Source organism: Symphalangus syndactylus, chromosome 21 (assembly GCF_028878055.3).
Source record: "Symphalangus syndactylus isolate Jambi chromosome 21, NHGRI_mSymSyn1-v2.1_pri, whole genome shotgun sequence".
In the NCBI taxonomy this organism is placed as follows: Eukaryota; Metazoa; Chordata; class Mammalia; order Primates; family Hylobatidae; genus Symphalangus; species Symphalangus syndactylus.
Window position 1 is genome coordinate 92,146,856 of NC_072443.2, and position 23,676 is coordinate 92,170,531.

Below are 23,676 nucleotides of genomic sequence, written 5' to 3' on the forward strand. Positions count from 1 at the left end.
TTTTGATTGAGCAGATCTGAACACTCTTTCTGTAGAAAATGCAACTGGACATTTGGAGCGCTAAGAGAGTAGTAGTGGAAAAAGGAATATATTCAAATATAAACTACACAGAAGCATTCTGTGAAACTTCTTTCTGATCTGAGCATTCAGCTAACAGAGTTAAACCATACTTTTGATTGAGCAGTTTTGAAACACTCTGTCTGTAGAAAATGCAACTGGACATTCGTAGCGCTAAGTGGGTAATAGTGGAAAAAAGAATATGTTCAAATATAAATTACACAGAAGCATTGTATGAAACTTCTTTCTGTTCTGTGCATTCAACTAACAGAGTTGAACCTTACTTTTGATTGAGCCTTTCTGAAACACTCTTTCTGTAGAAACTGCAATTGGACATTCTGAGCGCTAAGTGGCCTCTACTGGGAAAAATAATATCTTCAAATAAAAACTACACAGAAGCATTGTGTGAAACTTATTTCTGATATGTTCATTAAGCTAACAGAGTTAAACCATACTTTTGATTGCGCAGTTCTGAACACTCTTTCTGTAGAAAATGCAAGTGGACATTCGGAGCGCTAAGAGGGTAATAGTGAAAAAAGGAATATATTCAAATATAAACTACACAGTAGCATTCTGTGAAAATTCTTTCTGTTCTGTGCATTCAACTAACAGAGTTGAACCTTACTTTTGATTGAGCCGTTCTGAAACACTCTTTCTGTAGAAACTGCAATTGGACATGATAAGCGCTAAGAGGCCTACATTGGGAAAAAGAATATCTTCAAATAAAAACTACACAGATGCATTCTGTGAAACTTATTTCTGATCTGTAAATTCAGTTAACAGAGATAAAACATATTTTTGATTGAGCAGTTATGAAACACTCTTTTTGTAGAAAATGCAAGTGGAGATTCGGAGCGCTAAGAGGGTAATAGTGGAAAAAGGAATGTCTTCAAATATAAACTCCACAGAATCTTTCGGTGAAACTTCTTTCTGATCTGTGCATTCAGCTAACAGAGTTAAACCATACTTTTGATTGAGCAGATCTGAACACTCTTTCTGTTGAAAATGCAACTGGACATTTGGAGCGCTAAGAGCGTAGTAGTGGAAAAAGGAATATATTCAAATATAAACTACACAGAAGCATTCTGTGAAACTTCTTTCTGATCTGAGCATACAGCTAACAGAGCTAAACCATACTTTTGATTGAGCAGTTTTGAAACACTCTGTCTGTAGAAAATGCAACTGGACATTCGTAGCGCTAAGTGGGTAATAGTGGAAAAAAGAATACGTTCAAATATAGACTACACAGAAGCATTGTATGAAACTTCTTTCTGTTCTGTGCATTCAACTAACAGAGTTGAACCTTACTTTTGATTGAGCCGTTCTGAAACACTCTTTCTGTAGAAACTGCAATTGGACATTCTGAGCGCTAAGAGGCCTATATTGGGAAAAAGAATGTCTACAAATAAAAACTACAGAGAAGAATTGTGTGAAACTTATTTCTGTTCTGTTTGTTCAACTAAAAGAGTTGAACCTTAGTTTTGATTGAGCCGTTCTGATACACTCTTTCTGTAGAAAATGCAAGTGGAGATTCGGAGTGCTAAGAGGGTAATAGTGGAAAAAGGAATGTCTCCAAATATAAACTACACAGAATCATTCTGTGAAACTTCTTTCTGATCTGTGCATTCAGCTAACAGAGTTAAACCATACTTTTGATTGAGCAGATCTGAACACTCTTTCTGTAGAAAATGCTACTGGACATTTGGAGCGCTAAGAGAGTAGTAGTGGAAAAAGGAATATATTCAAATATAAACTACACAGAAGCATTCTGTGAAACTTCTTTCTGATCTGAGCATTCAGCTAACAGAGTTAAACCATACTTTTGATTGAGCAGTTTTGAAACACTCTGTCTGTAGAAAATGCAACTGGACATTCGTAGCGCTAAGTGGGTAATAGTGGAAAAAAGAATATGTTCAAATATAAACTACACAGAAGCATTGTATTAAACTTCTTTCTGTTCTGTGCATTCAACTAACAGAGTTGAACCTTACTTTTGATTGAGCCTTTCTGAAACACTCTTTCTGTAGAAACTGCAATTGGACATTCTGAGCGCTAAGAGGCCTCTATTGGGAAAAATAATATCTTCAAATAAAAACTACACAGAAGCATTGTGTGAAACTTATTTCTGATATGTTCATTAAGCTAACAGAGTTAAACCATACTTTTGATTGCGCAGTTCTGAACACTCTTTCTGTAGAAAATGCAAGTGGACATTCGGAGCGCTAAGAGTGTAATAGTGGAAAAAGGAATATATTCAAATATAAACTACACAGTAGCATTCTGTGAAAATACTTTCTGTTCTGTGCATTCAACTAACAGAGTTGAACCTTACTTTTGATTGAGCCGTTCTGAAACACTCTTTCTGTAGAAACTGCAATTGGACATGCTAAGCGCTAAGAGGCCTACATTGGGAAAAAGAATATCTTCAAATAAAAACTACACAGATGCATTCTGTGAAACTTCTTTCTGATCTGTAAATTCAGTTAACAGAGATAAAACATATTTTTAATTGAGCAGTTATGAAACACTCTTTTTGTAGAAAATGCAAGTGGAGATTCGGAGCGCTAAGAGGGTAATATTGGAAAATGGAATGTCTTCAAATATAAACTACACAGAATCATTCGGTGAAACTTCTTTCTGATCTGTGCATTCAGCTAACAGAGTTAAACAATACTTTTGATTGAGCAGATCTGAACACTCCTTCTGTTGAAAATGCAACTGGACATTTGGAGCGCTAAGAGCGTATTAGTGGAAAAAGGAATATATTCAAATATAAACTACACAGAAGCATTCTGTGAAACTTCTTTCTGATCTGAGCATACAGCTAACAGAGTTAAACCATACGTTTGATTGAGCAGTTTTGAAACACTCTGTCTGTAGAAAATGCAACTGGACATTCGTAGCGCTAAGTGGGTAATAGTGGAAAAAAGAATATGTTCAAATATAAACTACACAGAAGCATTGTATGAAACTTCTTTCTGTTCTGTGCATTCAACTAACAGAGTTGAACCTTACTTTTGATTGAGCCGTTCTGAAACACTCTTTCTGTAGAAACTGCAATTGGACATTCTGAGCGCTAAGAGGCCTATATTGGGAAAAAGAATGTCTACAAATAAAAACTACACAGAAGAATTGTGTGAAACTTATTTCTGTTCTGTTTGTTCAACTAAAAGAGTTGAACCTTAGTTTTGATTGAGCCGTTCTGAAACACTCTTTCTGTAGAAAATGCAAGTGGAGATTCGGAGCGCTAAGAGGGTAATAGTGGAAAAAGGAATGTCTCCAAATATAAACTACACAGAATCATTCTGTGAAACTTCTTTCTGATCTGTGCATTCAGCTAACAGAGTTAAAACATACTTTTGATTGAGCAGATCTGAACACTCTTTCTGTAGAAAATGCAACTGGACATTTGGAGCGCTAAGAGAGTAGTAGTGGAAAAAGGAATATATTAAAATATAAACTACACAGAAGCATTCTGTGAAACTTCTTTCTGATCTGAGCATTCAGCTAACAGAGTTAAACTATACTTTTGATTGAGCAGTTTTGAAACACTCTGTCTGTAGGAAATGCAACTGCACTTTCGTAGCGTTAAGAGGGTAATAGTGGAAAAAAGAATATGTTCAAATATAAACTACACAGAAGCATTGTATGAAACTTCTTTCTGTTCTGTGCATTCAACTAACAGAGTTGAACCTTACTTTTGATTGAGCCATTCTGAAACACTCTTTCTGTAGAAATTGAAATTGGACATTCTGAGCGCTAAGAGGCCTATATTGGGAAAAAGAATGTCTACAAATAAAAACTACACAGAAGAATAGTGTGAAACTTCTTTCTGTTCTGTTTGTTCAACTAAAAGAGTTGAACCTTAGTTTTGATTGAGCCGTTCTGAAACACTCTTTCTGTAGAAAATGCAAGTGGAGATTCGGAGCGCTAAGAGGGTAATAGTGGAAAAAGGAATGTCTCCAAATATAAACTACACAGAATCATTCTGTGAAACTTCTTTCTGATCTGTGCATTCAGCTAACAGAGTTAAACCATACTTTTGATTGAGCAGATCTGAACACTCTTTCTGTAGAAAATGCAACTGGACATTTGGAGCTGTAAGAGAGTAGTAGTGGAAAAAGGAATATATTCAAATATAAACTACACAGAAGCATTCTGTGAAACTTCTTTCTGATCTGAGCATTCAGCTAACAGAGTTAAACCATACTTTTGATTGAGCAGTTTTGAAACACTCTGTCTGTAGAAAATGCAACTGGACATTCGTAGCGCTAAGTGGGTAATAGTGGAAAAAAGAATATGTTCAAATATAAATTACACAGAAGCATTGTATGAAACTTCTTTCTGTTCTGTGCATTCAACTAACAGAGTTGAATCTTACTTTTGATTGAGCCTTTCTGAAACACTCTTTCTGTAGAAACTGCAATTGGACATTCTGAGCGCTAAGAGGCCTCTACTGGGAAAAATAATATCTTCAAATAAAAACTACACAGAAGCATTGTGTGAAACTTATTTCTGATATGTTCATTAAGCTAACAGAGTTAAACCATACTTTTGATTGCGCAGTTCTGAACACTCTTTCTGTAGAAAATGCAAGTGGACATTTGGAGCGCTAAGAGGGTAATTGTGAAAAAAGGAATATATTCAAATATAAACTACACAGTAGCATTCTGTGAAAATTCTTTCTGTTCTGTGCATTCAACTAACAGAGTTGAACCTTACTTTTGATTGAGCCGTTCTGAAACACTCTTTCTGTAGAAACTGCAATTGGACATGATAAGCGCTAAAAGGCCTACATTGGGAAAAAGAATATCTTCAAATAAAAACTACACAGATGCATTCTGTGAAACTTATTTCTGATCTGTAAATTCAGTTAACAGAGATAAAACATATTTTTGATTGAGCAGTTATGAAACACTCTTTTTGTAGAAAATGCAAGTGGAGATTCGGAGCGCTAAGAGGGTAATAGTGGAAAAAGGAATGTCTTCAAATATAAACTCCACAGAATCTTTCGGTGAAACTTCTTTCTGATCTGTGCATTCAGCTAACAGAGTTAAACCATACTTTTGATTGAGCAGATCTGAACACTCTTTCTGTTGAAAATGCAACTGGACATTTGGAGCGCTAAGAGCGTAGTAGTGGAAAAAGTAATATATTCAAATATAAACTACACAGAAGCATTCTGTGAAACTTCTTTCTGATCTGAGCATACAGCTAACAGAGTTAAACCATACTTTTGATTGAGCAGTTTTGAAACACTCTGTCTGTAGAAAATGCAACTGGACATTCGTAGCGCTAAGTGGGTAATAGTGGAAAAAAGAATATGTTCAAATATAAAATACACAGAAGCATTGTATGAAACTTCTTTCTGTTCTGTGCATTCAACTAACAGAGTTGAACCTTACTTTTGATTGAGCCGTCCTGAAACACTCTTTCTGTAGAAACTGCAATTGGACATTCTGAGCGCTAAGAGGCCTATATTGGGAAAAAGAATGTCTACAAATAAAAACTACACAGAAGAATTGTGTGAAACTTCTTTCTGTTCTGTTTGTTCAACTAAAAGATTTGAACCTTAGTTTTGATTGAGCCGTTCTGAAACACTCTTTCTGTAGAAAATGCAAGTGGAGATTCGGAGCGCTAAGAGGGTAAAAGTGGAAAAAGGAATGTCTCCAAATATAAACTACACAGAATCATTCGGTGAAACTTCTTTCTGATCTGTTCATTCAGCTAACAGAGTTAAACCATACTTTTGATTGAGCAGATCTGAACACTCTTTCTGTAGAAAATGCAACTGGACATTTGGAGCGCTAAGAGAGTAGTAGTGGAAAAAGGAATATATTCAAATATAAACTACACAGAAGCATTCTGTGAAACTTCTTTCTGATCTGAGCATTCAGCTAACAGAGTTAAACCATACTTTTGATTGAGCAGTTTTGAAACACTCTGTCTGTAGAAAATGCAACTGGACATTCGTAGTGCTAAGTGGGTAATAGTGGAAAAAAGAATATGTTCAAATATAAACTACACAGAAGCATTGTATGAAACTTCTTTCTGTTCTGTGCATTCAACTAACAGAGTTGAACCTTACTTTTGATTGAGCCGTTCTGAAACACTCTTTCTGTAGAAACTGCAATTGGACATTCTGAGCGCTAAGAGGCCTATATTGGGAAAAAGAATGTCTACAAATAAAAACTACACAGAAGAATTGTGTGAAACTTCTTTCTGTTCTGTTTGTTCAACTAAATGAGTTGAACCTTAGTTTTGATTGAGCCGTTCTGAATCACTCTATCTGTAGAAAATGCAAGTGGAGATTCGGAGCGCTAAGAGGGTAATAGTGGAAAAAGGAATGTCTCCAAATATAAACTACACAGAATCATTCTGTGAAACTTCTTTCTGATCTGTGCATTCAGCTAACAGAGTTAAACCATACTTTTGATTGAGCAGTTTTGAAACACTCTGTCTGTAGAAAATGCAACTGGACATTCGTAGCGCTAAGTGGGTAATAGTGGAAAAAAGAATATGTTCAAATATAAACTACACAGAAGCATTGTATGAAACTTCTTTCTGTTCTGTGCATTCAACTAACAGAGTTGAACCTTACTTTTGATTGAGCCTTTCTGAAACACTCTTTCTGTAGAAACTGCAATTGGACATTCTGAGCGCTAAGAGGCCTATATTGGGAAAAATAATATCTTCAAATAAAAACTACACAGAAGCATTGTGTGAAACTTATTTCTGACATGTTCATTAAGCTAACAGAGTTAAACCATACTTTTGATTGCGCAGTTCTGAACACTCTTTCTGTAGAAAATGCAAGTGGACATTCGGAGCGCTAAGAGGGTAATAGTGGAAAAAGGAATATATTCAAATATAAACTACACAGTAGCATTCTGTGAAAATTCTTTCTGTTCTGTGCATTCAACTAACAGAGTTGAACCTTACTTTTGATTGAGCCGTTCTGAAACACTCTTTCTGTAGAAACTGCAATTGGACATTCTGAGCGCTAAGAGGCCTATATTGGTAAAAAGAATGTCTACAAATAAAAACTACACAGAAGAATTGTGTGAAACTTCTTTCTGTTCTGTTTGTTCAACTAAAAGAGTTGAACCTTAGTTTTGACTGAGCCGTTCTGAAACACTCTTTCTGTCGAAAATGCAAGTGGAGATTCGGAGCGCTAAGAGGGTAATAGTGGAAAAAGGAATGTCTCCAAATATAAACTACACAGAATCATTCTGTGAAACTTCTTTCTGATCTGTGCATTCAGCTAACAGAGTTAAACCATACTTTTGATTGAGTAGATCTGAACACTCTTTCTGTAGAAAATGAAACTGGACTTTGGAGCGCTAAGAGAGTAGTAGTGGAAAAAGGAATATATTCAAATATAAACTACACAGAAGCATTCTGTGAAACTTCTTTCTGATCTGAGCATTCAGCTAACAGAGTTAAACCATACTTCTGATTGAGCAGTTTTGAAACACTCTGTCTGTAGAAAATGCAACTGGACATTCGTAGCGCTAAGTGGGTAATAGTGGAAAAAAGAATATGTTCAAATATAAACTACACAGAAGCATTGTATGAAACTTCTTTCTGTTCTGTGCATTCAACTAACAGAGTTGAACCTTACTTTTGATTGAGCCTTTGTGAAACACTCTTTCTGTAGAAACTGCAATTGGACATTCTGAGCGCGAAGAGGCCTATATTGGGAAAAATAATATCTTCTAATAAAAACTACACAGAAGCATTTTGTGAAACTTATTTCTGATATGTTCATTAAGCTAACAGAGTTAAACCATACTTTTGATTGCGCAGTTCTGAACACTCTTTCTGTAGAAAATGCAATTGGACATTCGGAGCGCTAAGATGGTAATAGTGGAAAAAGGAATATATTCAAATATAAACTACACAGTAGCATTCTGTGAAAATTCTTTCTGTTCTGTGCATTCAACTAACAGAGTTGAACCTTACTTTTGATTGAGCCGTTCTGAAACTCTCTTTCTGTAGAAACTGCAATTGGACATGCTAAGCGCTAAGAGGCCTACATTGGGAAAAAGAATATCTTCAAATAAAAACTACACAGATGCATTCTGTGAAACTTATTTCTGATCTGTAAATTCAGTTAACAGAGATAAAACATATTTTTGATTGAGCAGTTATGAAACACTCTTTTTGTAGAAAATGCAAGTGGACATTCGGAGCGCTAAGAGGGTAATAGTGGAAAAAGGAATGTCTTCAAATATAAACTACACAGAATCATTCGGTGAAACTTCTTTCTGATCTGTGCATTCAGCTAACAGAGTTAAACCATACTTTTGATTGAGCAGATCTGAACACTCTTTCTGTTGAAAATGCAACTGGACATTTGGAGCGCTAAGAGCGTAGTAGTGGAAAAAGGAATATATTCAAATATAAACTACACAGAAGCATTCTGTGAAACTTCTTTCTGATCTGAGCATTCAGCTAACAGAGTTAAACCATACTTTTGATTGAGCAGTTTTGAAACACTCTGTCTGTAGAAAATGAAAGTGGACATTCATAGCGCTAAGTGGGTAATAGTGGAAAAAAGAATAAGTTCAAATATAAACGACACAGAAGCATTGTATGAAACTTCTTTCTGTTCTGTGCATTCAACTAACAGAGTTGAACCTTACTTTTGATTGAGCCGTTCTGAAACACACCTTCTGTAGAAACTGCAATTGGACATTCTGAGCGCTAAGAGGCCTATATTCGGAAAATGAATGTCTACAAATAAAAACTACACAGAAGAATTGTGTGAAACTTCTTTCTGTTCTGTTTGTTCAACTAAAAGAGTTGAACCTTAGTTTTGATTGAGCCGTTCTGTAACAGTCTTTCTGTAGGTAATGCAAGTGGAGATTCGGAGCGCTAAGAGGGTAATAGTGGAAAATGGAATATCTCCAAATATAAACTACACAGAATCATTCGGTGAAACTTCTTTCTGATCTGTGCATTCAGCTAACAGAGTTAAACCATACTTTTGATTGAGCAGATCTGAACACTTTTTCTGTAGAAAATGCAACTGGACATTTGGAGCGCTAAGATTGTAGTAGTGGAAAAGGGAATATATTCAAATATAAACTACACAGAAGCATTCTGTGAAACTTCTTTCTGATCTGAGCATTCAGCTAACAGAGTTAAACCATACTTTTGATTGAGCAGTTTTGAAACACTCTGTCTGTAGAAAATGCAACTGGACATTCGTAGCGCTAAGTGGGTAATAGTGGAAAAAAGAATATGTTCAAATATAAACTACACAGAAGCATTGTATGAAACTTCTTTCTGTTCTGTGCATTCAACTAACAGAGTTGAACCTTACTTTTGATAGAGCCTTTCTGAAACACTCTTTCTGTAGAAACTGCAATTGGACATTCTGAGCGCTAAGAGGCCTCTATTGGGAAAAATAATATCTTCAAATAAAAACTACACAGAAGCATTGTGTGAAACTAATTTCTGATATGTTCATTAAGCTAACAGAGTTAAACCATACTTTTGATTGCGCAGTTCTGAACACTCTTTCTGTAGAAAATGCAAGTGGACATTCGGAGCGCTAAGAGGGTAATAATGGAAAAAGGAATATATTCAAATATAAACTACACAGTAGCATTCTGTGAAAATTCTTTCTGTTCTGTGCATTCAACTAACAGAGTTGAACCATACTTTTGATTGAGCAGATCTGAACACTCTTTCTGTAGAAAATGCAACTGGACATTTGGAGCGCTTAGAGAGTAGTAGTGGAAAAAGGAATATATTCAAATATAAACTACACAGAAGCATTCTGTGAAACTTCTTTCTGATCTGAGCATTCAGCTAACAGAGTTAAACCATACTTTTGATTGAGCAGTTTTGAAACACTCTGTCTGTAGAAAATGCAACTGGACATTCGTAGCGCTAAGTGGGTAATAGTGGAAAAAAGAATATGTTCAAATATAAACTACACAGAAGCATTGTATGAAACTTCTTTCTGTTCTGTGCATTCAATTAACAGAGTTGAAACTTAATTTTGATTGAGCCTTTGTGAAACACTCTTTCTGTAGAAACTGCAATTGGACATTCTGAGCTCGAAGAGGCCTCTATTGGGAAAAATAATATCTTCAAATAAAAACTACACAGAAGCATTGTGTGAAACTAATTTCTGATATGTTCATTAAGCTAACAGAGTTAAACCATACTTTTGATTGCGCAGTTCTGAACACTCTTTCTGTAGAAAATGCAAGTGGACATTCGGAGCGCTAAGAGGGTAATAATGGAAAAAGGAATATATTCAAATATAAACTACACAGTAGCATTCTGTGAAAATTCTTTCTGTTCTGTGCATTCAACTAACAGAGTTGAACCATACTTTTGATTGAGCAGATCTGAACACTCTTTCTGTAGAAAATGCAACTGGACATTTGGAGCGCTTAGAGAGTAGTAGTGGAAAAAGGAATATATTCAAATATAAACTACACAGAAGCATTCTGTGAAACTTCTTTCTGATCTGAGCATTCAGCTAACAGAGTTAAACCATACTTTTGATTGAGCAGTTTTGAAACACTCTGTCTGTAGAAAATGCAACTGGACATTCGTAGCGCTAAGTGGGTAATAGTGGAAAAAAGAATATGTTCAAATATAAACTACACAGAAGCATTGTATGAAACTTCTTTCTGTTCTGTGCATTCAATTAACAGAGTTGAACCTTACTTTTGATTGAGCCTTTGTGAAACACTCTTTCTGTAGAAACTGCAATTGGACATTCTGAGCGCGAAGAGGCCTATATTGGGAAAAATAATATCTTCAAATAAAAACTACACAGAAGCATTGTGTGAAACTTATTTCTGATATGTTCATTAAGCTAACAGAGTTAAACCATACTTTTGATTGCGCAGTTCTGAACACTCTTTCTGTAGAAAATGCAAGTGGACATTCGGAGCGCTAAGATGGTAATAGTGGAAAAAGGAATATATTCAAATATAAACTACACAGTAGCATTCTGTGAAAATTCTTTCTGTTCTGTGCATTCAACTAACAGAGTTGAACCTTACTTTTGATTGAGCCGTTCTGAAACTCTCTTTCTGTAGAAACTGCAATTGGACATGCTAAGCGCTAAGAGGCCTACATTGGGAAAAAGAATATCTTCAAATAAAAACTACACAGATGCATTCTGTGAAACTTATTTCTGATCTGTAAATTCAGTTAACAGAGATAAAACATATTTTTGATTGAGCAGTTATGAAACACTATTTTTGTAGAAAATGCAAGTGGAGATTCGGAGCGCTAAGAGGGGAATAGTGGAAAAAGGAATGTCTCCAAATATAAACTACACAGAATCATTCTGTGAAACTTCTTTCTGATCTGTGCATTCAGCTAACAGAGTTAAATCATACTTTTGATTGAGCAGATCTGAACACTCTTTCTGTAGAAAATGCAACTGGACATTCGTAGCGCTAAGTGGGTAATAGTGGAAAAAAGAATATGTTCAAATATAAACTACACAGAAGCATTGTATGAAACTTCTTTCTGTTCTGTGCATTCAACTAACAGAGTTGAACCTTAATTTGATTGAGCCTTTGTGAAACACTCTTTCTGTAGAAACTGCAATTGGACATTCTGAGCGCGAAGAGGCCTATATTGGGAAAATGAATGTCTACAAATAAAAACTACACAGAAGAATTGTTTGAAACTTCTTTCTGTTCTGTTTGTTCAACTAAAAGAGTTGAACCTTAGTTTTGATTGAGCCGTTCTGTAACAGTCTTTCTGTAGGTAATGCAAGTGGAGATTCGGAGCGCTAAGAGGGTAATAGTGGAAAAAGGAATGTCTCCAAATATAAACTACACAGAATCATTCTGTGAAACCTCTTTCTGATCTGTGCATTCAGCTAACAGAGTTAAAGCATACTTTTGATTGAGCAGATCTGAACACTCTTTCTGTAGAAAATGCAACTGGACATTTGGAGCGCTAAGATTGTAGTAGTGGAAAAGGGAAAATATTCAAATATAAACTACACAGAAGCATTCTGTGAAACTTCTTTCTGATCTGAGCATTCAGCTAACAGAGTTAAACCATACTTTTGATTGAGCAGTTTTGAAACACTCTGTCTGTAGAAAATGCAACTGGACATTCGTAGCGCTAAGTGGGTAATAGTGGAAAAAAGAATATGTTCAAATATAAACTACACGGAAGCATTGTATGAAATTTCTTTCTGTTCTCTGCATTCAACTAACAGAGTTGAACCTTACTTTTGATTGAGCCTTTCTGAAACACTCTTTCTGTAGAAACTGCAATTGGACATTCTGAGCGCTAAGAGGCCTCTATTGGGAAAAATAATATCTTCAAATAAAAACTACACAGAAGCATTGTGTGAAACTTATTTCTGATATGTTCATTAAGCTAACAGAGTTAAACCATACTTTTGATTGCGCAGTTCTGAACACTCTTTCTGTAGAAAATGCAAGTGGACATTCGGAGCGCTAAGAGGGTAATAATGGAAAAAGGAATATATTCAAATATAAACTACACAGTAGCATTCTGTGAAAATTCTTTCTGTTCTGTGCATTCAACTAACAGAGTTGAACCTTACTTTTGATTGAGCCGTTCTGAAACACTCTTTCTGTACAAACTGCAATTGGACATGCTAAGCGCTAAGAGGCCTACATTGGGAAAAGAATATCTTCAAATAAAAATTACACAGATGCATTCTGTGGAACTTATTTCTGATCTGTAAATTCAGTTAACAGAGATAAAATATATTTTTGATTGAGCAGTTATGAAACACTCTTTTTGTAGAAAATGCAAGTGGAGATTCGGAGCCCTAAGAGGGTAATAGTGGAAAAAGGAATGTCTTCAAATATAAACTACACAGAATCATTCGGTGAAACTTCTTTCTGATCTGTGCATTCAGCTAACAGAGTTAAACCATACTTTTGATTGAGCAGATCTGAACACTCTTTCTGTTGAAAATGCAACTGTACATTTGGAGCGCTAAGAGCCTAGTAGTGGAAAAAGGAATATATTCAAATATAAACTACACAGAAGCATTCTGTGAAACTTCTTTCTGATCTGAGCATTCAGCTAACAGAGTTAAACCATACTTTTGATTGAGCAGTTTTGAAACACTCTGTCTGTAGAAAATGCAACTGGACATTCGTAGCGCTAAGTGGGTAATAGTGGAAAAAAGAATAAGTTCAAATATAAACTACACAGAAGCATTGTATGAAACTTCTTTCTGTTCTGTGCATTCAACTAACAGAGTTGAACCTTACTTTTGATTGAGCCGTTCTGAAACACACTTTCTGTAGAAACTGCAATTGGACATTCTGAGCACTAAGAGGCCTATATTGGGAAAAAGAATGTCTACAAATAAAAACTACACAGAAGAATTGTGTGAAACTTCTTTCTGTTCTGTTTGTTCAACTAAAAGAGTTGAACCTTAGTTTTGATTGAGCCGTTCTGTAACAGTCTTTCTGTAGAAAATGCAAGTGGAGATTCGGAGCGCTAAGAGGGTAATAGTGGAAAAAGGAATGTCTCCAAATATAAACTACACAGAATCATTCTGTGAAACTTCTTTCTGATCTGTGCATTCAGCTAACAGAGTTAAACCATACTTTTGATTGAGCAGATCTGAACACTCTTTCTGTAGAAAATGCAACTGGACATTTGGAGCGCTTAGAGAGTAGTAGTGGAAAAAGGAATATATTCAAATATAAACTACACAGAAGCATTCTGTGTAACTTCTTTCTGATCTGAGCATTCAGCTAACAGAGTTAAACCATACTTTTGATTGAGCAGTTTTGAAACACTCTGTCTGTAGAAAATGAAACTGGACATTCGTAGCGCTAAGTGGGTAATAGTGGAAAAAAGAATATGTTCAAATATAAACTACACAGAATCATTGTATGAAACTTCTTTCTGTTCTGTGCATTCAACTAACAGAGTTGAACCTTACTTTTGATTGAGCCTTTCTGAAACACTCTTTCTGTAGAAACTGCAATTGGACATTCTGAGCGCTAAGAGGCCTCTATTGGGAAAAATAATATCTTCAAATAAAAACTACACAGAAGCATTGTGTGAAACTTATTTCTGATATGTTCATTAAGCTAACAGAGTTAAACCATACTTTTGATTGCGCAGTTCTGGACACTCTTTCTGTAGAAAATGCAAGTGGACATTCGGAGCGCTAAGAGGGTAATAGTGGGAAAAGGAATATATTCAAATATAAACTACACAGTAGCATTCTGTGAAAATTCTTTCTGTTCTGTGCATTCAACTAACAGAGTTGAACCATACTTTTGATTGAGCAGATCTGAACACTCTTTCTGTAGAAAATGCAACTGGACATTTGGAGCGCTTAGAGAGTAGTAGTGGAAAAAGGAATATATTCAAATATAAACTACACAGAAGCATTCTGTGAAACTTCTTTCTGATCTGAGCATTCAGCTAACAGAGTTAAACCATACTTTTGATTGAGCAGATCTGAACACTCTTTCTGTAGAAAATGCAACTGTACATTTGGAGCGCTAAGAGCCTAGTAGTGGAAAAAGGAATATATTCAAATATAAACTACACAGAAGCATTCTGTGAAACTTCTTTCTGATCTGAGCATTCAGCTAACAGAGTTAAACCATACTTTTGATTGAGCAGTTTTGAAACACTCTGTCTGTAGAAAATGCAACTGGACATTCGTAGCGCTAAGTGGGTAATAGTGGAAAAAAGAATAAGTTCAAATATAAACTACACAGAAGCATTGTATGAAACTTCTTTCTGTTCTGTGCATTCAACTAACAGAGTTGAACCTTACTTTTGATTGAGCCGTTCTGAAACACACTTTCTGTAGAAACTGCAATTGGACATTCTGAGCACTAAGAGGCCTATATTGGGAAAAAGAATGTCTACAAATAAAAACTACACAGAAGAATTGTGTGAAACTTCTTTCTGTTCTGTTTGTTCAACTAAAAGAGTTGAACCTTAGTTTTGATTGAGCCGTTCTGTAACAGTCTTTCTGTAGAAAATGCAAGTGGAGATTCGGAGCGCTAAGAGGGTAATAGTGGAAAAAGGAATGTCTCCAAATATAAACTACACAGAATCATTCTGTGAAACTTCTTTCTGATCTGTGCATTCAGCTAACAGAGTTAAACCATACTTTTGATTGAGCAGATCTGAACACTCTTTCTGTAGAAAATGCAACTGGACATTTGGAGCGCTTAGAGAGTAGTAGTGGAAAAAGGAATATATTCAAATATAAACTACACAGAAGCATTCTGTGTAACTTCTTTCTGATCTGAGCATTCAGCTAACAGAGTTAAACCATACTTTTGATTGAGCAGTTTTGAAACACTCTGTCTGTAGAAAATGAAACTGGACATTCGTAGCGCTAAGTGGGTAATAGTGGAAAAAAGAATATGTTCAAATATAAACTACACAGAATCATTGTATGAAACTTCTTTCTGTTCTGTGCATTCAACTAACAGAGTTGAACCTTACTTTTGATTGAGCCTTTCTGAAACACTCTTTCTGTAGAAACTGCAATTGGACATTCTGAGCGCTAAGAGGCCTCTATTGGGAAAAATAATATCTTCAAATAAAAACTACACAGAAGCATTGTGTGAAACTTATTTCTGATATGTTCATTAAGCTAACAGAGTTAAACCATACTTTTGATTGCGCAGTTCTGGACACTCTTTCTGTAGAAAATGCAAGTGGACATTCGGAGCGCTAAGAGGGTAATAGTGGGAAAAGGAATATATTCAAATATAAACTACACAGTAGCATTCTGTGAAAATTCTTTCTGTTCTGTGCATTCAACTAACAGAGTTGAACCATACTTTTGATTGAGCAGATCTGAACACTCTTTCTGTAGAAAATGCAACTGGACATTTGGAGCGCTTAGAGAGTAGTAGTGGAAAAAGGAATATATTCAAATATAAACTACACAGAAGCATTCTGTGAAACTTCTTTCTGATCTGAGCATTCAGCTAACAGAGTTAAACCATACTTTTGATTGAGCAGTTTTGAAACACTCTGTCTGTAGAAAATGCAACTGGACATTCGTAGCGCTAAGTGGGTAATAGTGGAAAAAAGAATATGTTCAAATATAAACTACACAGAAGCATTGTATGAAACTTCTTTCTGTTCTGTGCATTCAATTAACAGAGTTGAACCTTACTTTTGATTGAGCCTTTGTGAAACACTCTTTCTGTAGATACTGCAATTGGACATTCTGAGCGCGAAGAGGCCTATATTGGGAAAAATAATATCTTCAAATAAAAACTACACAGAAGCATTGTGTGAAACTTATTTCTGATATGTTCATTAAGCTAACAGAGTTAAACCATACTTTTGATTGCACAGTTCTGAACACTCTTTCTGTAGAAAATGCAAGTGGACATTCGGAGCGCTAAGATGGTAATAGTGGAAAAAGGAATATATTCAAATATAAACTACACAGTAGCATTCTGTGAAAATTCTTTCTGTTCTGTGCATTCAACTAACAGAGTTGAACCTTACTTTTGATTGAGCCGTTCTGAAACTCTCTTTCTGTAGAAACTGCAATTGGACATGCTAAGCGCTAAGAGGCCTACATTGGGAAAAAGAATATCTTCAAATAAAAACTACACAGATGCATTCTGTGAAACTTATTTCTGATCTGTAAATTCAGTTAACAGAGATAAAACATATTTTTGATTGAGCAGTTATGAAACACTATTTTTGTAGAAAATGCAAGTGGAGATTCGGAGCGCTAAGAGGGGAATAGTGGAAAAAGGAATGTCTCCAAATATAAACTACACAGAATCATTCTGTGAAACTTCTTTCTGATCTGTGCATTCAGCTAACAGAGTTAAATCATACTTTTGATTGAGCAGATCTGAACACTCTTTCTGTAGAAAATGCAACTGGACATTCGTAGCGCTAAGTGGGTAATAGTGGAAAAAAGAATATGTTCAAATATAAACTACACAGAAGCATTGTATGAAACTTCTTTCTGTTCTGTGCATTCAACTAACAGAGTTGAACCTTAATTTGATTGAGCCTTTGTGAAACACTCTTTCTGTAGAAACTGCAATTGGACATTCTGAGCGCGAAGAGGCCTATATTGGGAAAATGAATGTCTACAAATAAAAACTACACAGAAGAATTGTGTGAAACTTCTTTCTGTTCTGTTTGTTCAACTAAAAGAGTTGAACCTTAGTTTTGATTGAGCCGTTCTGTAACAGTCTTTCTGTAGGTAATGCAAGTGGAGATTCGGAGCGCTAAGAGGGTAATAGTGGAAAAAGGAATGTCTCCAAATATAAACTACACAGAATCATTCTGTGAAACCTCTTTCTGATCTGTGCATTCAGCTAACAGAGTTAAAGCATACTTTGATTGAGCAGATCTGAACACTCTTTCTGTAGAAAATGCAACAGGACATTTGGAGCGCTAAGATTGTAGTAGTGGAAAAGGGAAAATATTCAAATATAAACTACACAGAAGCATTCTGTGAAACTTCTTTCTGATCTGAGCATTCAGCTAACAGAGTTAAACCATACTTTTGATTGAGCAGTTTTGAAACACTCTGTCTGTAGAAAATGCAACTGGACATTCGTAGCGCTAAGTGGGTAATAGTGGAAAAAAGAATATGTTCAAATATAAACTACACGGAAGCATTGTATGAAATTTCTTTCTGTTCTCTGCATTCAACTAACAGAGTTGAACCTTACTTTTGATTGAGCCTTTCTGAAACACTCTTTCTGTAGAAACTGCAATTGGACATTCTGAGCGCTAAGAGGCCTCTATTGGGAAAAATAATATCTTCAAATAAAAACTACACAGAAGCATTGTGTGAAACTTATTTCTGATATGTTCATTAAGCTAACAGAGTTAAACCATACTTTTGATTGCGCAGTTCTGAACACTCTTTCTGTAGAAAATGCAAGTGGACATTCGGAGCGCTAAGAGGGTAATAATGGAAAAAGGAATATATTCAAATATAAACTACACAGTAGCATTCTGTGAAAATTCTTTCTGTTCTGTGCATTCAACTAACAGAGTTGAACCTTACTTTTGATTGAGCCGTTCTGAAACACTCTTTCTGTACAAACTGCAATTGGACATGCTAAGCGCTAAGAGGCCTACATTGGGAAAAGAATATCTTCAAATAAAAATTACACAGATGCATTCTGTGGAACTTATTTCTGATCTGTAAATTCAGTTAACAGAGATAAAATATATTTTTGATTGAGCAGTTATGAAACACTCTTTTTGTAGAAAATGCAAGTGGAGATTCGGAGCCCTAAGAGGGTAATAGTGGAAAAAGGAATGTCTTCAAATATAAACTACACAGAATCATTCGGTGAAACTTCTTTCTGATCTGTGCATTCAGCTAACAGAGTTAAACCATACTTTTGATTGAGCAGATCTGAACACTCTTTCTGTTGAAAATGCAACTGTACATTTGGAGCGCTAAGAGCCTAGTAGTGGAAAAAGGAATATATTCAAATATAAACTACACAGAAGCATTCTGTGAAACTTCTTTCTGATCTGAGCATTCAGCTAACAGAGTTAAACCATACTTTTGATTGAGCAGTTTTGAAACACTCTGTCTGTAGAAAATGCAACTGGACATTCGTAGCGCTAAGTGGGTAATAGTGGAAAAAAGAATAAGTTCAAATATAAACTACACAGAAGCATTGTATGAAACTTCTTTCTGTTCTGTGCATTCAACTAACAGAGTTGAACCTTACTTTTGATTGAGCCGTTCTGAAACACACTTTCTGTAGAAACTGCAATTGGACATTCTGAGCGCTAAGAGGCCTATATTGGGAAAATGAATGTCTACAAATAAAAACTACACAGAAGAATTGTGTGAAACTTCTTTCTGTTCTGTTTGTTCAACTAAAAGAGTTGAACCTTCGTTTTGATTGAGCCGTTCTGTAACAGTCTTTCTGTAGGTAATGCAAGTGGAGATTCGGAGCGCTAAGAGGGTAATAGTGGAAAAAGGAATGTCTCCAAATATAAACTACACAGAATCATTCTGTGAAACTTCTTTCTGATCTGTGCATTCAGCTAACAGAGTTAAACCATACTTTTGATTGAGCAGATCTGAACACTTTTTCTGTAGAAAATGCAACTGGACATTTGGAGCGCTAAGATTGTAGTAGTGGAAAAGGGAATATATTCAAATATAAACTACACAGAAGCATTCTGTGAAACTTCTTTCTGATCTGAGCATTCAGCTAACAGAGTTAAACCATACTTTTGATTGAGCAGTTTTGAAACACTCTGTCTGTAGAAAATGCAACTGGACATTCGTAGCGCTAAGTGGGTAATAGTGGAATAAAGAATATGTTCAAATATAAACTACACAGAAACATTGTATGAAACTTCTTTCTGTTCTGTGCATTCAACTAACAGAGTTGAACCTTACTTTTGATAGAGCCTTTCTGAAACACTCTTTCTGTAGAAACTGCAATTGGACATTCTGAGCGCTAAGAGGCCTCTATTGGGAAAAATAATATCTTCAAATAAAAACTACACAGAAGCATTGTGTGAAACTAATTTCTGATATGTTCATTAAGCTAACAGAGTTAAACCATACTTTTGATTGCGCAGTTCTGAACACTCTTTCTGTAGAAAATGCAAGTGGACATTCGGAGCGCTAAGAGGGTAATAATGGAAAAAGGAATATATTCAAATATAAACTACACAGTAGCATTCTGTGAAAATTCTTTCTGTTCTGTGCATTCAACTAACAGAGTTGAACCATACTTTTGATTGAGCAGATCTGAACACTCTTTCTGTAGAAAATGCAACTGGACATTTGGAGCGCTTAGAGAGTAGTAGTGGAAAAAGGAATATATTCAAATATAAACTACACAGAAGCATTCTGTGAAACTTCTTTCTGATCTGAGCATTCAGCTAACAGAGTTAAACCATACTTTTGATTGAGCAGTTTTGAAACACTCTGTCTGTAGAAAATGCAACTGGACATTCGTAGCGCTAAGTGGGTAATAGTGGAAAAAAGAATATGTTCAAATATAAACTACACAGAAGCATTGTATGAAACTTCTTTCTGTTCTGTGCATTCAATTAACAGAGTTGAACCTTACTTTTGATTGAGCCTTTGTGAAACACTCTTTCTGTAGAAACTGCAATTGGACATTCTGAGCGCGAAGAGGCCTATATTGGGAAAAATAATATCTTCAAATAAAAACTACACAGAAGCATTGTGTGAAACTTATTTCTGATATGTTCATTAAGCTAATAGAGTTAAACCATACTTTTGATTGCGCAGTTCTGAACACTCTTTCTGTAGAGAATGCAAGTGGACATTCGGAGCGCTAAGATGGTAATAGTGGAAAAAGGAATATATTCAAATATAAACTACACAGTAGCATTCTGTGAAAATTCTTTCTGTTCTGTGCATTCAACTAACAGAGTTGAACCTTACTTTTGATTGAGCCGTTCTGAAACTCTCTTTCTGTAGAAACTGCAATTGGACATGCTAAGCGCTAAGAGGCCTACATTGGGAAAAAGAATATCTTCAAATAAAAACTACACAGATGCATTCTGTGAAACTTATTTCTGATCTGTAAATTCAGTTAACAGAGATAAAACATATTTTTGATTGAGCAGTTATGAAACACTCTTTTTGTAGAAAATGCAAGTGGAGATTCGGAGCGCTAAGAGGGTAATAGTGGAAAAAGGAATGTCTTCAAATATAAACTACACAGAATCATTCGGTGAAACTTCTTTCTGATCTGTGCATTCAGCTAACAGAGTTAAACCATACTTTTGATTGAGCAGATCTGAACACTCTTTCTGTTGAAAATGCAACTGGACATTTGGAGCGCTAAGAGCGTAGTAGTGGAAAAAGGAATATATTCAAATATAAACTACACAGAAGCATTCTGTGAAACTTCTTTCTGATCTGAGCATTCAGCTAACAGAGTTAAACCATACTTTTGATTGAGCAGTTTTGAAACACTCTGTCTGTAGAAAATGCAACTGGACATTCGTAGCGCTAAGTGGGTAATAGTGGAAAAAATAATAAGTTCAAATATAAACTACACAGAAGCATTGTATGAAACTTCTTTCTGTTCTGTGCATTCAACTAACAGAGTTGAACCTTACTTTTGATTGAGCCGTTCTGAAACACACTTTCTGTAGAAACTGCAATTGGACATTCTGAGCGCTAAGAGGCCTATATTGGGAAAAAGAATGTCTACAAATAAAAACTACACAGAAGAATTGTGTGAAACTTCTTTCTGTTCTGTTTGTTCAACTAAAAGAGTTGAACCTTAGTTTTGATTGAGCCGTTCTGTAACAGTCTTTCTGTAGAAAATGCAAGTGGAGATTCGGAGCGCTAAGAGGGGAATAGTGGAAAAAGGAATGTCTCCAAATATAAACTACACAGAATCATTCTGTGAAACTTCTTTCTGATCTGTGCATTCAGCTAACAGAGTTAAATCATACTTTTGATTGAGCAGATCTGAACACTCTTTCTGTAGAAAATGCAACTGGACATTCGTAGCGCTAAGTGGGTAATAGTGGAAAAAAGAATATGTTCAAATATAAACTACACAGAAGCATTGTATGAAACTTCTTTCTGTTCTGTGCATTCAACTAACAGAGTTGAACCTTAATTTGATTGAGCCTTTGTGAAACACTCTTTCTGTAGAAACTGCAATTGGACATTCTGAGCGCGAAGAGGCCTATATTGGGAAAAATAATATCTTCAAATAAAAACTACACAGAAGCATTGTGTGAAACTTATTTCTGATATGTTCATTAAGCTAACAGAGTTAAACCATACTTTTGATTGCGCAGTTCTGAACACTCTTTCTGTAGAAAATGCAAGTGGACATTCGGAGCGCTAAGATGGTAATAATGGAAAAAGGAATATATTCAAATATAAACTACACAGTAGCATTCTGTGAAAAATCTTTCTGTTCTGTGCATTCAACTAACAGAGTTGAACCTTACTTTTGATTGAGCCGTTCTGAAACACTCTTCCTGTAGAAATTGCAATTGGACATGCTAAGCGCTAAGAGGCCTACTTTGGGAAAAAGAATATCTTCAAATAAAAACTACACAGATGCATTCTGTGAAACTTATTTCTGATCTGTAAATTCATTTAACAGAGATAAAACATATTTTTGATTGAGCAGTTATGAAACACTCTTTTTGTAGAAAATGCAAGTGGAGATTCGGAGCGCTAAGGGGGTAATAGTGGAAAAAGGAATGTCTTCAAATATAAACTACACAGAATCATTCGGTGAAACTTCTTTCTGATCTGTGCATTCAGCTAACAGAGTTAAACCATACTTTTGATTGAGCAGATCTGAACACTCTTTCTGTAGAAAATGCAACTGGACATTTCGAGCGCTAAGAGCGTAGTAGTGGAAAAAGGAATATATTCAAATATAAACTACACAGAAGCATTCTGTGAAACTTCTTTCTGATCTCAGCATTCAGCTAACAGAGTTAAACCATACTTTTGATTGAGCAGTTTTGAAACACTCTGTCTGTAGAAAATGAAACTGGACATTCGTAGCGCTAAGTGGGTAATAGTGGAAAAAAGAATAAGTTCAAATATAAACTACACAGAAGCATTGTATGAAACTTCTTTCTGTTCTGTGCATTCAACTAACAGAGTTGAACCTTACTTTTGATTGAGCCGTTCTGAAACACACTTTCTGTAGAAACTGCAATTGGACATTCTGAGTGCTAAGAGGCCTATATTGGGAAAATGAATGTCTACAAATAAAAACTACACAGAAGAATTGTGTGAAACTTCTTTCTGTTCTGTTTGTTCAACTAATAGAGTTGAACCTTAGTTTTGATTGAGCCGTTCTGTAACAGTCTTTCTGTAGGAAATGCAAGTGGATATTCGGAGCGCTAAGAGGGTAATAGTGGAAAAAGGAATGTCTCCAAATATAAACTACACAGAATCATTCTGTGAAACTTCTTTCTGATCTGTGCATTCAGCTAACAGAGTTAAACCATACTTTTGATTGAGCAGATCTGAACACTCTTTCTGTAGAAAATGCAACTGGACATTTGGAGCGCTAAGATTGTAGTAGTGGAAAAGGGAAAATATTCAAATATAAACTACACAGAAGCATTCTGTGAAACTTCTTTCTGATCTGAGCATTCAGCTAACAGAGTTAAACCATACTTTTGATTGAGCAGTTTTGAAACACTCTGTCTGTAGAAAATGCAACTGGACATTCGTAGCGCTAAGTGGGTAATAGTGGAAAAAAGAATATGTTCAAATATAAACTACACAGAAGCATTGTATGAAATTTCTTTCTGTTCTGTGCATTCAACTAACAGAGTTGAACCTTACTTTTGATTGAGCCTTTCTGAAACACTCTTTCTGTAGAAACTGCAATTGGACATTCTGAGCGCTAAGAGGCCTCTATTGGGAAAAATAATATCTTCAAATAAAAACTACACAGAAGCATTGTGTGAAACTTATTTCTGATATGTTCATTAAGCTAACAGAGTTAAACCATACTTTTGATTGCGCAGTTCTGAACACTCTTTCTGTAAAAAATGCAAGTGGACATTCGGAGCGCTAAGAGGGTAATAATGGAAAAAGGAATATATTCAAATATAAACTACACAGTAGCATTCTGTGAAAATTCT